Raw genomic sequence first — 13,016 nt, forward strand, 5'->3', positions numbered from 1 at the left:
GCCTACACAACAATAAACGAAGGATGAATATCAAAAATTGAAAAGAACATGAAGTGCAACACGAGGCCTTCCCAGGAGGTTACCCATCCTAGTACTACTCTCGCCCAAGCACGTTTGACTGTGAAGTTCTGATGAGATCTGGGGCTTTAGTGCTGGTACGATCATACCAGTCACTTTTTGCATAAATTGTGAATCTGACCCTTCCTTTCCCGTACGTTGCTCGACATGTCACACGCGAGCCCCCATCCCAAAGATTACGCGTTACGCCATGAAAATAGGGTTCATCCATTTCTCGACCTGTCATCGATTAATCACCACGAACGATAATCAGTGAGCAAACAATTAAGTTTTTAGTAAGTGCGACGGACGGATACAAAACCTAAAAAGAAAGTGGGGTGCTACGAATGACAATCAACGAACAAGCCCAAATGCCTATACAGCTATAAACGATGGACGAGTACCAAAAATTAAAAAAAACTTAGAGTGCAACACGAGGACTTCTCAATAGGTCACCTATCCTAGTACTACTCTCGCCCAAGCACACTTAATTGTGGAGTTCTGATTGGATCCAATGCTTTAGTGCTGGTATGATCGCACTCGTCACTTCTTGCGTAAATTATGTATTCAACCTTTTTTTTCCTGAGCATTGCTCGATGCAGTACACACGAGCCCCCGTCCCAAAGATTACGCGCTACGTTAAGAAAATGGGGTTCATTGAATTCTCGACTTGTCATCGATTAATCATCGTGAACGATAATCGTGAGTAAATGATTAAGTATGGAGTAATTACGACGGACGAATACCAAAAAGTAAAAAGAACATGGGGTGCTGTGAACAGTAATCAATGAACAAGCAGAAGTGCCTATACAGCAATAAAAGATGGATGAATACCAAAAATTGAAAAGAACATGGAGTGCAACATGAGGACTTCCCAAGAGGTTACCCATCCTAGTACTACTCTCGCCCAATCACTTTTAACTATGAAGTTCTGATGGGATCCGATGCTTTTGTGTTGGTATGATCGCACCCATCACTTCTTACGCAAATTACATATCTGACCCTTCTTTTCCCATGCGTTGCTCAACGTGTCACATGCGAGCCCCGTCTAAAAGATTACGCACTATGCCAAGAAAAAAAGGGTTCATCGATTTCTCGATCGATTATCGATTAATCGTCACGAACGGTAATCGATGAAAAAATGATTAGGTATGCAATAATTACGACTGATGGATACCAAAAACTAAAAAGAACGTGGGGTGCTACGAACGGTAATCAACGAACAAACCCAAGTGCCTATAAAGCAATAAAAGACAGACGAATATCAAAAATTAAAAAGAACGTGGAGTGCAACACGAAGACTTCCCAGGAGATGACCTATCCTAGTACCACTCTCGCCCAAGCACGCTTAATTGCGGTGTTCTGATAGGATCCGGTGCTTTAGTGCTAATAAGATCACACCCGTCACTTCTTAGGCAAATTATATATCCGACCCTTCCTTTCTTGTGTGTTGCTCGACATGTCACATACGAGCCTCCGTCCCAAAGATTTCACGTTACTCCAAGAAAAAAAGGTTCATCTATTTCTCGACCCCTCATCGATTAATCATTGCAAATGGTAATCGGCGAGCAAATGATTAAATATGCAGTAATTATGACGGACGGATACGAAAAACTAAAAAAAACATGGGGTGCTGCGAAGGGTAATCAATGAACAAGCCCAAGTGCCTATAAAGTAATAAAAGATGAACAAATACCAAAAATGAAAAAGAATGTGGAGTGCAACATGAGGACTTACCAGGAGGTGATCCTAGTACTACTCTCGCTTAAGCACGCTTAGCTGCGGAGTTCTGATAGGATCTAGTGGTTTAGTATTGGTATGATCGCCCCCAACTCCTTGCTCAAATTATGTATCTAACCCTTCCTTTCTTGTGCATTGCTCGACATGTCACACGTGAGCTCCCGTCCTAAAGATTATGCGCTACATCAAGAAAATGGGGTTCATTGATTTCTCGATCTATCATTGATTAATCGTCACGAATGGTAACGGTCAGTAAATGATTAAGTATACAGTAATTATAACGAACGGATACCAAAAACTAAAAAGAACGTGGGGTGCTACGAACAGCAATCAATGAACAAGCACAAGTGCCTATACAATAATAAATGATGGATGAATACCGAAAATTGAAAAGAACGTGGAGTGTAACATGAAGACTTCCCAAGAGGTCACCCATCCTGGTACTACTCTCGCCCAAGCATGCTTAACTGTAGAGTTCTAATGGGATTAGGTGCTTTAGTACTGGTATGATTGCACCTGTCACTTTTTACGTAAATTATCCATCTGACCCTTCCTTTCCCGTGCGTTGCTCGACGTGTCACACGTGAGCCCCCGTCCTAAAGTTTACACGCTACGCCAAGAAAATGGGATTCATCGATTTCTTGACCTGTCATCGAATAATTACCATGAACGGTAATCGGTGAGCAAACAATTAAGTATGCAAAAATTATGACGGATGGATGCCAAAAACTAAAAAAAAAGTGAGGTGCTACGAACGGCAATCAACGAACAAGCCTAAGTGCCTATATAGTAATAAACAACAGACGAATATCAAAAATTAAAAAGAACATGGAGTGCAACACGAGAACTTCCCAAGAGGTCACCCATCCTAGTACTAATCTCGCCCAAGCACGCTTCACTACGGAGTTCTGATGAGATCCGGTGCTTTGGTGCTAGCATGATCGCACCCGTCACTTCTTGCAGAAATTATGTATCAGACCCTTCCTTTCCCGTACATTGCTCGACGTGTCACACGCGAGCCCCCGTCCTAAAGATTACGCGCTATACCAAGAAAAGAGGGTTCATCGATTTCTTGACCCGACATCGATTAATCATCGCGAACGGTAATCGATGAGCAAATGATTAAGTATGCAGTAATTATGATGGACGATACCAAAAACTAAAAAAAACGTAAGGTGCGACGAACGGCAATCAACGAACAAGCCCAAGTGCCTATATAGCAATAAACGATAGACGGATATTGAAAATTAAAAAGAATGTGGAGTGCAACACGAGGACTTCCCAGGATATCACCCATCCTAGTACTACTCTCGTCAAAGCACACTTAACTGCGGAGTTTGATGGGATTTGATGCTTTAGTGCTGGTATGATCGCTCCCATCACTTTTTATGAAAATTATGTATCCGACCCTTCTTTTCCTGTGCATTGCTCGACGTGTCATATGCGAGACCCTGTCCCAAAGCTTATGCGCTACGCCAAGAAAAGGGGGTTCATCGATTTCTCGACCCGTCATCGATTAATCATCGCGAATGGTAATCAGTGAGCAAATGATTAAGTATGCAATAATTACGACGGACGGATACCAAAACCTAAAAGAATGTAGGGTGCTGCGAACGACAATCAAGGAACAAGTCTAAGTGCCTATATAATAATAAACGACGGGCAAATACCAAAAATTAAGAAGAACGTAGAGTGCAATATGGGAACTTTTTATGAGGTCACTCATACTAGTACTACTCCCGCCCAAGCACGTTTAATTACGGAGTTTTGATAGGATCCGATACTTTAGTGCTGGTATGATTACACCTGACTCCTTGCTCAAATTATGTATCTGAACCTTCCTTTCTCGTGCATTGCTCAACGTGTCACATGCGAGCTCTTGTCCCAAAGATTACGCGCTATGCCAAGAAAAAGGGGGTTCATCAATTTCTTGAACTATCATCGATTAATCATCGCGAACAGTAATCGACGAACAAATGATTAAGTATACAGTAATTACAATGGACGAAAACCAAAAACTAAAAAGAATGTATGGTGTCGCGAACGACAATCAATAAACAAGCCTAAGTGCTTATACAGCAATAAACGATGGACGAATACCAAAAATTAAAAAAAATGTAGAATGTAACAAGAAGACTTCCCAAGAGGTCACCCATCCTAGTATTACTCTCACCCAAGCACGGTTAACTATAGAGTTCTGATTGGATCCGATGCATTGGTGGTGGCATGATGGTACCCATCACTTTTTATGCAAATTATGTATCTTACCCTTTCTTTCTCGTATGTTGCTCGACGTGTCACACGCGAGCCCCCGTCTCAAAGATTACACTTTATACGAAAAAAAAAAGGTTCATCAATTTCTCAACCCGTCAAGAATTAATCGTTGAGAACGGTAATCAACGAGCAAACGATTAAGTACGCGATAATTATGACGAACGGATACCAAAACCTGAAAAGAATGTGGGTGCTACGAACAGCAATCAAGGAACAAGCCTAAATGCCTATATAGCAATAAACGACAGGCGAATATCAAAAATTAAAAAGAATGTGGAGTGCAACATGGGGACTTCCCAAGAGGTTACCATCTTAGTACTATTGTTGCCTAAGTAGGCTTCACTGCGAAGTTCTGATGGGATTTGGTGCTTTAGTGCTGGTATGATCGTACCCATCATTTCTTACGTAAATTATGTATCCGACCCTTACTTTTTCATTCGTTGCTCTATTTGTCACACGCTAGCCCTTGTCGAAAAGATTACGTGCTACGCCATAAAAAGGGGGTTTGTCGATTTCTCGACTCATCTTCGATTAATCATCGCGAATGGTAATCGATGAGAAAATGATTAAGTATGCAGTAATTATGATGGAAGGATACCAAAAACTAAAAAAAATGTAGGGTGCTGCGAGCGACAATCAACGAACAAGCACAAGTGCCTATACCGTAATAAACGACAAATGAATACCGAAAATTGAAAAGAATGTGAAGTGCAACACGAGGACCTCTCTGGAGGTCACTCATCTTAGAACTACTCTCGCCCAAGCATGTTTAACAGCAGAGTTCTGATGGGTTCTAATGCTTTAGGGCTGGTATGATCGCACCCGTCACTTCTTTCTCAAATTATGTATCCGACCTTTTTTTTCCCGTGCGTTGTTCGACGTGTCACACGCGAGCCCCATCCTAAAGATTACGCGCTACGCAAAGAAAAAAGGGTTCAACGATTTTTTGACCCGTCATCGATTAATCGTTACAAATGGTAATCGGCGAGCAAACGATTAAGTATGCAGTAATTACGATGGACGGATACCAAAAATTAAAAAGAACCTGAGGTGCTACGAACGGTAATCAACGAACAAGCCCAAGTGCCTATACAGCAATAAAAAATGAACGCATGTCAAAAATTAAAAAGAATGCAGAGTGCAACACGAGGGCTTCCCAAGAGGTCACCCATCCTAGTACTACTCTCACCTAAGCACGCTTAACTACGAAGTTCTGATGGGATCCGATGCTTTGGTGGTGGTATGATCACACCCGTCACTTCTTGCGTAAATTATGTATCTGACCCTTCCTTTTTCGTGCGTTGCTCGATGTGTCACACGCGAGCTCCTGTCCCAAAGATTACGCGTTACGCCAAGAAAAAAAGGGTTCATCGATTTCTCAATCTATCAAAGATTAATCGTCGCGAACGGTAATCGATGAGAAAATGATTAAGTAAGCGATAATTACGAAAGATGGATACCAAAACCTAAAAAGAACATGGGTGCTACGAACAGCAATCAAGGAGCAAGCCCAAATGCCTATACAGCAATAAACGACAGACGAATACCAAAAATTAAAAGGAACGTGAAGTGCAACACAATGACTTCCTAGGAGGTCAGCCATCCTAGTACTACTATCGCCCAAGCACGCTTAACTGTGAAGTTCTGATGGGATTCTGTGCTTTAGTGCTGGTATGATTACGCCCACCACTTCTTGCGCAAATTATGTATCCGACCCTTTCATTCCGGTGCGTTGCTCGACGTGTCACACGCTAGCTCCTATCCAAAGATTACGTGCTATGCCAAGAAAAAGAGGTTCATCGATTTCTCGTTCCGTCTTCGATTAATCACAGCGAACGGTAATCGATGAAAAAATGATTAAGCATGCAAAAATTATGATGGACGGATAGCAAAAACTAAAAAGAACATGGGGTGCTGCAAGCGACAATCAATGAACAAGCACAAATGCCTATACCGTAATAAACGAAGGACGAATACAAAAAATTGAAAGGAACATGGAGTGCAACACGAGGACTTCTCAGGAGGTCACCCATCTTAGTACTACTCTTATCCAAGCTCGTTTAACAGTGGAGTTCTGAAGGGTTTCGATGCTTTAGGGCTGTTATGATCACACCCGTCACTTTTTACATAAATTATGTATTTGACCCTTCTTTTCCCGTGCTTTGCTCGATGTGTCACACTTGAGCCCCTGTCCAAAAGATTACGTGTTACGCCCAGAAAAAGAGGTTCATCGATTTGTTGACCTGTCATCGATTAATCATCGTGAACGGTAATCGGTGAACAAACAACTAAGTATGCAGTAATTTCGATGGACAGATACCAAAAACTAAAAAGAACGTTGGGTGCTGCAAACGACAGTCAACGAATAAGCCCAAGTGCCTATACAGCAATAAACAACAGACGAATATCAAAAATTAAAAAGAATACGGAGTGCAATACGAAGACTTCCCAAGAGGTCACCCATCCTAGTACTACTCTGGCCCAAGCACGCTTAACTACGGAGTTCTGATGGGATCTGGTGCTTTGGTAGTGGTATGATTGCACCCGTCACTTTTTTTGTAAATTATGTATCTGACCCTTCTTTTCCCGTGCATTGCTAATGTGTCACACTCGAGCCCCCGTCCCAAAGATTACGTGCTAAGCCAAGAAAATGAGGTTCATCGATATTTTGACCCATCAACGATTAATCGTCGCGAACGATAATCGACGAGCAAACGAGTAAGTACGTGGTAATTACAAAAGACGGATACCAAAATCGTGGGTGCTACAAACGGCAATAAAAGAACAAGCCTAAATGCCTATATAGCAATAAACGATAGACGAATACCAAAAATTAGAAAGAATGTGGAGTGCAACACGAAGACTTCTCAAGAGATCAGCTATCTTAGTACTACTATCGCCCAAGAACACTTAACTGCGAAGTTTTGATGGGATTCTATGCTTTAATGCTGGTATGATTACGCCCATCACTTCTTGCGTAAATTATGTATCTGATCCTTTCTTCCTCGTACGTTGGTCGACGTGTCACACGCTAGCCCTCATCCAAAAGATTACGTGCTACGCCAAGAAAAAAGCGTTCATCGATTTCTTGACCTATCTTCAATTAATCATCACGAACGATAATCGATGAGAAAATGATTAAGTATGCAGTAATTGTGACGGACGGATACCAAAAACTAAAAAAAACATGGGGTACTACGAGCGACGATCGACGAAAAAGCACAAGTGCCTATACCACAATAAACGATAGACGAATACAAAAAATTGAAAAGAACGTGGAGTGAAACACGAGGACTTCTCAGAAGGTCACCCATCTTAGTACTACTCTCACCCAAGCACGCTTAATAGTAGAGTTCTAATCGGTTTCGATGCTTTTGGACTGGTATGATCGCACCTGTCACTTCTTGCGTAAATTATGTATCCGACCCTTCCTTTCCCATGCATTGCTCGATGTGTCACACGCGAGCCCCCGTCTAAAAGATTACGTGCTACGCCAAGAAAAGGGTGTTCATCGATTTCTCAACCCGTCATCGATTAATCGTTGCGTATGGTAATCGACGAGCAAACGATTAAGTATGCAGTAATTACGACAGACAGATACTAAAAACTAAAAAAAAACGTGTGGTGCTACGAACGATAAGCAACGAAGAAGCCTAAATGCCTATACAGCAATAAACGATGGATGAATATCGAGAATTAAAAAGAACGTGGAGTGCAACACGAGGATTTCCCAGGAGGTCACCTATCCTAGTACTACATTCGCCCAAGCACGTTTAACTACGGAGTTTTGATAGGATCCAATACTTTGGTGCTAGTATGATCGCACCCATCACTTCATGCGTAAATTATGTATTCGACCCTTCCTTTTCCGTGTGTTGCTCGATATGTCACACGCAAGCCCCCATCCCAAAGATTACGTGCTACACCAAGAAAAGAGAGTTCATCAATTTCTTGACCCATCATCGATTAATCGTCGCGAATGGTAATCGACGAGTAAATGATTAAGTATGTAGTAATTAAGATGGACGAATACCAAAAACTAAAAAGAACATGAGGTGCTATGAACGGCAATCAACAAACAAGCTTAAGTGCCTATACAGTAATAAACGACGGACGAATATCAAAAATTGAAAAGAACGTGGAGTGTAACACGAGGACTTTCTAAAAGGTCTCCCATCCTAGTACTACTCTTGTCCAAGCACGCTTAACTATGGAGTTTTGATTGGATCCGATGCTTTTATGGTGGTATGATTGCACCCGTTACTTCTTACGTAAATTACGTATCCGACCCTTCTTTTCTCGTGCGTTGCTCGACGTGTCACACGCGAGCTCCCGTCCAAAAGATTACATGTTACGCCAAGAAAAGAGGGTTCATCGATTTCTAAGCCTATCATTGATTAATTACCGCGAACAGTAATCGATGAGAAAATGATTAAGTATATAGTAATTACGATGGACGGATACCAAGAATTAAAAAAAATGTGGGGTGCTACGAACGACAATCAATGAACAAGCACGAGTGCCTATACAGTAATAAATGATGGACGAATATTGAAAATTGAAAAGGACGAGGAGTGCAACATGAAGATTTATCAGGAGGTCACCCATCCTACTACTACTCTCGCCCAAGCACGCTTAACAGCGGAGTTCTGATGGGTTTTGATGCTTTAGTGTTGGTATGATCGCACCCGTCACTTCTTGCGTAAATTACGTATCCGACCTTTCTTTTCCCGTGCATTGCTCTTCGTGTCACACGTGAGGCCCCGTCTTAAAGATTACGCGCTATGCCAAGAAAAGAGGGTTCATCGATTTCTTGTCTCGTCATCGATTAATCGTCGCGAACAGTAATTGATGAGCAAATGATTAAGTATGCAGTAATTACGATGGACGGATACTAGAAACTAAAAAAAATGTGTGGAGCTATGAACGACAATCAACGAACAAGCCCAAGAGCCTAGACAACAATAAATGACAGACGAATATCAAAAATTAAAAAGGATGTGGAGTGTAACCCAAGTACTTCCCAGAAGGTCACCCATCCTAGTTCCAGTAACACCTAAGTACACTTGACTGCGAAGTTCTGATGGGATTTGGTGCTTTAGTGCTGGTATGATCGCACCTTTGCATAAATTATGCATCTGACCCTTCCTTTCCTATACGTTGCTCGATGTGTCACACGCGAGCCCCATCCCAAAGATTACACGCTACGCCAAGAAAAAATGGTTCATCGATTTCTCGACCCGTCATCGATTAATCATCGCAAACGGTAATCGACGAGTAAATGATTAAGTATGTAGTAATTACGATGGACGGATACCAAAATCTAAAAAGAACGTGGGGTGCTGTGAACGACAATCAACGAACAAGTCTAAGTGCCCATACAGCAATAAACGACAGACGAATATCAAAAATTGAAAAGAACATGGAATTCAACACGAAGACTTCCCAGGAGATCTCCCATCCTAGTACTACTTTTGCCCAAGCACGCTTAACTGCGAAGTTCTGATTGGAACCGTTGCTTTTGTGCTGGTATGATCGTACAAGTCACTTCTTACGTAAATTATGTATCGGACCTTTCTTTTCCCGTGCATTGCTCAACATGTCACACACGAGCCATCGTCCAAAAGATTACGCACTATGCCAAGAAAAGGGGGTTCATCGATTTCTTGACCCATAATCGATTAATTACCGCGAACAGTAATTACTGAAAAAATGATTAAATATGCAATAATTACGATGGACGGATGGCAAAAACTAAAAAAAACGTGGGGTGCTACGAGCGACAATCAACGAACAAGCACAAGTGCCTATATAGGAATAAACGATGGACAAATACCAAAAATTGAAAAGAACGTCGAGTGCAAGACGAGGACTTCTCAGGAGGTCACCCATCCTAGTACTACTCTTGCCCAAGCATGCTTAACAGCGGAGTTCTGATGGGTTCCAATGCTTTAGTGCTGGTATGATCGCACCTATCACTTCTTTCCTGTGCGTTGCTCGACAAGTCACATGCAAGCCCCCGTCCCAAAGATTACGCGTTACGCCAAGAAAATGGGGTTCATCAATTCCTCGACCTGTTATTGATTAATCACCACGAATGGTAATCGGCGAGCAAACGATTAAGTATGCAGTAATTATGATGGAAGGATACCAAAAACTAAAAATAATGTGGGTTGCTACGAACGACAATCAACGAACAAGCCCAAGTGCCTATACAATAATAAACGATGAACGAATATTGAAAATTAAAAAGAACGAGAAGTGTGACATGAGGACTTGTTCTGATCGAATTTGGTGTTTTAGTGCTGGTGTGATCTCACCCGTCACTTCTTGCGTAAATTATGTATCCGACGCTTCTTTTCCCGTGCGTTGCTCGACATGTCACACGCGAGCCCCCATTTAAAAGATTACGCGCTACGCCAAGAAAAGAGGGTTCATCGATTTCTCGACCCATCATCGATTAATCACCGCAAATGGAAATCGATGAGCAAACGATTAAGTATGCAGTAATTACGACGGATGGATACCGAAAATTGAATTGAACGTAGGGTGCTGCGAACGGTAATCAACGAACAAGCCCGAGTGCCTATACAGCAATAAATGATGGATGAATACCAAAAATTAAAAAGAACGAAGAGTGCAACACGAGAACTTCCCAGGAGGTCACCCATCCTAGTACTACTCTCGACCAAGCACGTTTAACTACAGAATTCTGATGGGATCCAGTGCTTTAGTGCTGGTATGATCACACCCGTTACTTTTTTCTCCAATTATGTATTCAACCCTTCTTTTCCCGTGCGTTGCTCGACGTGTCACACGCGAGCCCCAGTCCAAAAGATTATGCGTTACGCCAAGAAAAGGAGGTTCATCGATTTCTCGACCCGTCATCGATTAATCACCGTGAACGATAATCGGCAAGCAAACGATTAAGTATGCAGTAATTATGACGGACGGATACCAAAAACTAAAAAGAACATGGGGTGCTACGAATGGCAATCAACGAACAAGCCCAAGTGCTTATATAGTAATAAACGATGGACAAATATCGAAAATTAAAAAGAACAAAGAGTGCAACACGAGGACATCCTAAGAGGTCACCCATCCTAATACTACTCTCGCCCAAGCACGTTTAACTGCGACGTTCTGATAGGATCCGGTGCTTTAGCGCTGGTACGATCACACCTATCACTTCTTGCTCTAATTATTTATTCGACCCTTCTTTTCCCGTGCGTTGCTCGACGTGTCACACGCGAGCCCCCGTCCAAAAGATTACGCGTTATGCCAAGAAAAAGAGGTTCATCGATTTCTCGACCCGTCATTGATTAATCATTGCGAACGATAATCGACGAGCAAACGATTAAGTATGCAGTAATTACGATGAACGGATACCGAAAACTAAAAAGAACGTGGGGTGCTACGAATGATAATCAACGAACAAGCCCAAGTGCCTATACGATAATAAACGACGGACGAATACCGAAAATAAAAAAGAACAAGGAATGCAACACGAATACTTCCCAAGAGGTCACCCATCCTAGTACGACTCTCGCCTAAGCACGTTTAACTACGACGTTCTGATGGGATTCGGTGCTTTAGTGCCGGTATGATCGCACCCATCACTTCTTACATAAATTATGTATCCAACCTTTCCTTTCTCGTACGTTGCTCGATGTGTCACACGTTAGCCCCCATCCAAAAGATTACGCGCTATGTCAAGAAAAATGGGTTCATCGATTTTTTGACCTGTCATTGATTAATCACCGCGAACGGTAATCGTCGAATAAACAATTAAGTATAAAGTAATTACGATGGACGGATACCAAAAACTAAAAAAAATGTGGGGTGCTATGAATGGCAATCAATGAACAAGCCCAACTGCCTATACGGTAATAAATGAAGGACGAATACCAAAAATTAAAAAGAATGAGAAGTGCAACACGAGGACTTCCCATGAGGTCACCCATCCTAGTACTACTCTCACCCAAGTACGCTTAACTACGAAGTTCTGACGGGATCTAGTGCTTTAGTGCTGGTAGGATCGCACCTGTCACTTCTTGCGTAAATTATGTGTCCGACCCTTCCTATCCCGTGCGTTGCTTGACGTGTCACATGCGAGCCCCCATTCAAAAGATTACGCGCTACGCCAAGAAATCGGGGTTCATCGATTTCTCGACCCGTCATCGATTATTCATCACGAATGGTAATCGGCGAGCAAATGATTAAGTATGCAGTAATTATGATGGACGGATATCGAAAAGTAAAAAGACGTGGGGTGCTCCGAACAGCAATCAACGAACAAGCCCAAGTGCCTATATAGAAATAAACGACGGACGAATACCAAAAATTAAAAAAAATGAAGAGTGTAACACGAGGACTTCCCAAGAGGTCACCTATCTTAGTACTACTCTCGCCCAAGCACGCTTAACTACGGGGTTCTGATGGGATCTGGTGTTTTAGTGCTGGTATGATCGCACCCGTCACTTCTTGCGCAAACTATGCATCAGACCTTTCTTTTCCCGTGCGTTGCCCAATGTGTCACACGCGAGCCTTCGTCCAAAAGATTACACGCTTCGCCAAGAAAAGGGGTTCATCGATTTCTCGACCCATCATCAATTAATCGTCGCGAACGGTAGTTGGTGAGAAAATGATTAAGTATGCAGTAATTACGACGGACGGATACCAAAAACTAAAAAGAATGTGGGATGCTACGAACGGCAATCAACGAACAAGCCCAAGTGCTTATACAGCAATAAACAATGGATGAATATCAAAAATTAAAAATAACGAGGAGTGCAACACGAGGACTTCCCAGGAGGTCACCCATCCAAGTACTACTCTCGCCCAAGCACGCATAACTATGGAGTTCTGATGGGATTCGATGCTTTAGTGCTGGTATGATCGCACCTGACACTTTTTGCATAAATTATGTATCCGACCCTTCCTTT

General features: G+C 42.2%; 1 non-coding gene and 16 pseudogenes across 1 annotated transcript; all 17 read right to left on the reverse strand.

Annotated features, from left to right (window-relative positions):
* Positions 1-50: 50 nt before the first annotated feature.
* LOC149516980 (5S ribosomal RNA) lies at positions 51-169 on the reverse strand (annotated as a pseudogene).
* A 311-nt stretch (positions 170-480) lies between these two features.
* Positions 481-599, reverse strand: LOC149516981 (5S ribosomal RNA; annotated as a pseudogene).
* Positions 600-910: 311 nt separating this feature from the next.
* Positions 911-1,029, reverse strand: LOC149516982 (5S ribosomal RNA; annotated as a pseudogene).
* Positions 1,030-2,196: 1,167 nt separating this feature from the next.
* On the reverse strand, positions 2,197-2,315 carry LOC149516983 (5S ribosomal RNA; annotated as a pseudogene).
* A 312-nt stretch (positions 2,316-2,627) lies between these two features.
* On the reverse strand, positions 2,628-2,746 carry LOC149516984 (5S ribosomal RNA). Its single transcript, XR_016344327.1, has one exon. It is a non-coding gene; the product is annotated as a 5S ribosomal RNA (ribosomal RNA).
* Positions 2,747-5,206: 2,460 nt separating this feature from the next.
* On the reverse strand, positions 5,207-5,325 carry LOC149516985 (5S ribosomal RNA; annotated as a pseudogene).
* Positions 5,326-5,637: 312 nt separating this feature from the next.
* On the reverse strand, positions 5,638-5,756 carry LOC149516986 (5S ribosomal RNA; annotated as a pseudogene).
* Positions 5,757-6,498: 742 nt separating this feature from the next.
* LOC149516987 (5S ribosomal RNA) lies at positions 6,499-6,617 on the reverse strand (annotated as a pseudogene).
* Positions 6,618-7,780: 1,163 nt separating this feature from the next.
* Positions 7,781-7,899, reverse strand: LOC149516988 (5S ribosomal RNA; annotated as a pseudogene).
* A 743-nt stretch (positions 7,900-8,642) lies between these two features.
* Positions 8,643-8,761, reverse strand: LOC149516989 (5S ribosomal RNA; annotated as a pseudogene).
* Positions 8,762-9,926: 1,165 nt separating this feature from the next.
* On the reverse strand, positions 9,927-10,045 carry LOC149516990 (5S ribosomal RNA; annotated as a pseudogene).
* Positions 10,046-10,705: 660 nt separating this feature from the next.
* On the reverse strand, positions 10,706-10,824 carry LOC149516991 (5S ribosomal RNA; annotated as a pseudogene).
* Positions 10,825-11,136: 312 nt separating this feature from the next.
* On the reverse strand, positions 11,137-11,255 carry LOC149516992 (5S ribosomal RNA; annotated as a pseudogene).
* Positions 11,256-11,567: 312 nt separating this feature from the next.
* LOC149516993 (5S ribosomal RNA) lies at positions 11,568-11,686 on the reverse strand (annotated as a pseudogene).
* A 312-nt stretch (positions 11,687-11,998) lies between these two features.
* On the reverse strand, positions 11,999-12,117 carry LOC149516994 (5S ribosomal RNA; annotated as a pseudogene).
* Positions 12,118-12,428: 311 nt separating this feature from the next.
* LOC149516995 (5S ribosomal RNA) lies at positions 12,429-12,547 on the reverse strand (annotated as a pseudogene).
* Positions 12,548-12,858: 311 nt separating this feature from the next.
* LOC149516996 (5S ribosomal RNA) lies at positions 12,859-12,977 on the reverse strand (annotated as a pseudogene).
* Between the last annotated feature and the right edge of the window lie 39 nt (positions 12,978-13,016).

Source organism: Durio zibethinus, chromosome 8 (genome assembly GCF_047325235.1).
Source record: "Durio zibethinus cultivar Kanyao isolate XHJ-2024 chromosome 8, ASM4732523v1, whole genome shotgun sequence".
Lineage (NCBI taxonomy): Eukaryota > Viridiplantae > Streptophyta > Magnoliopsida > Malvales > Malvaceae > Durio > Durio zibethinus.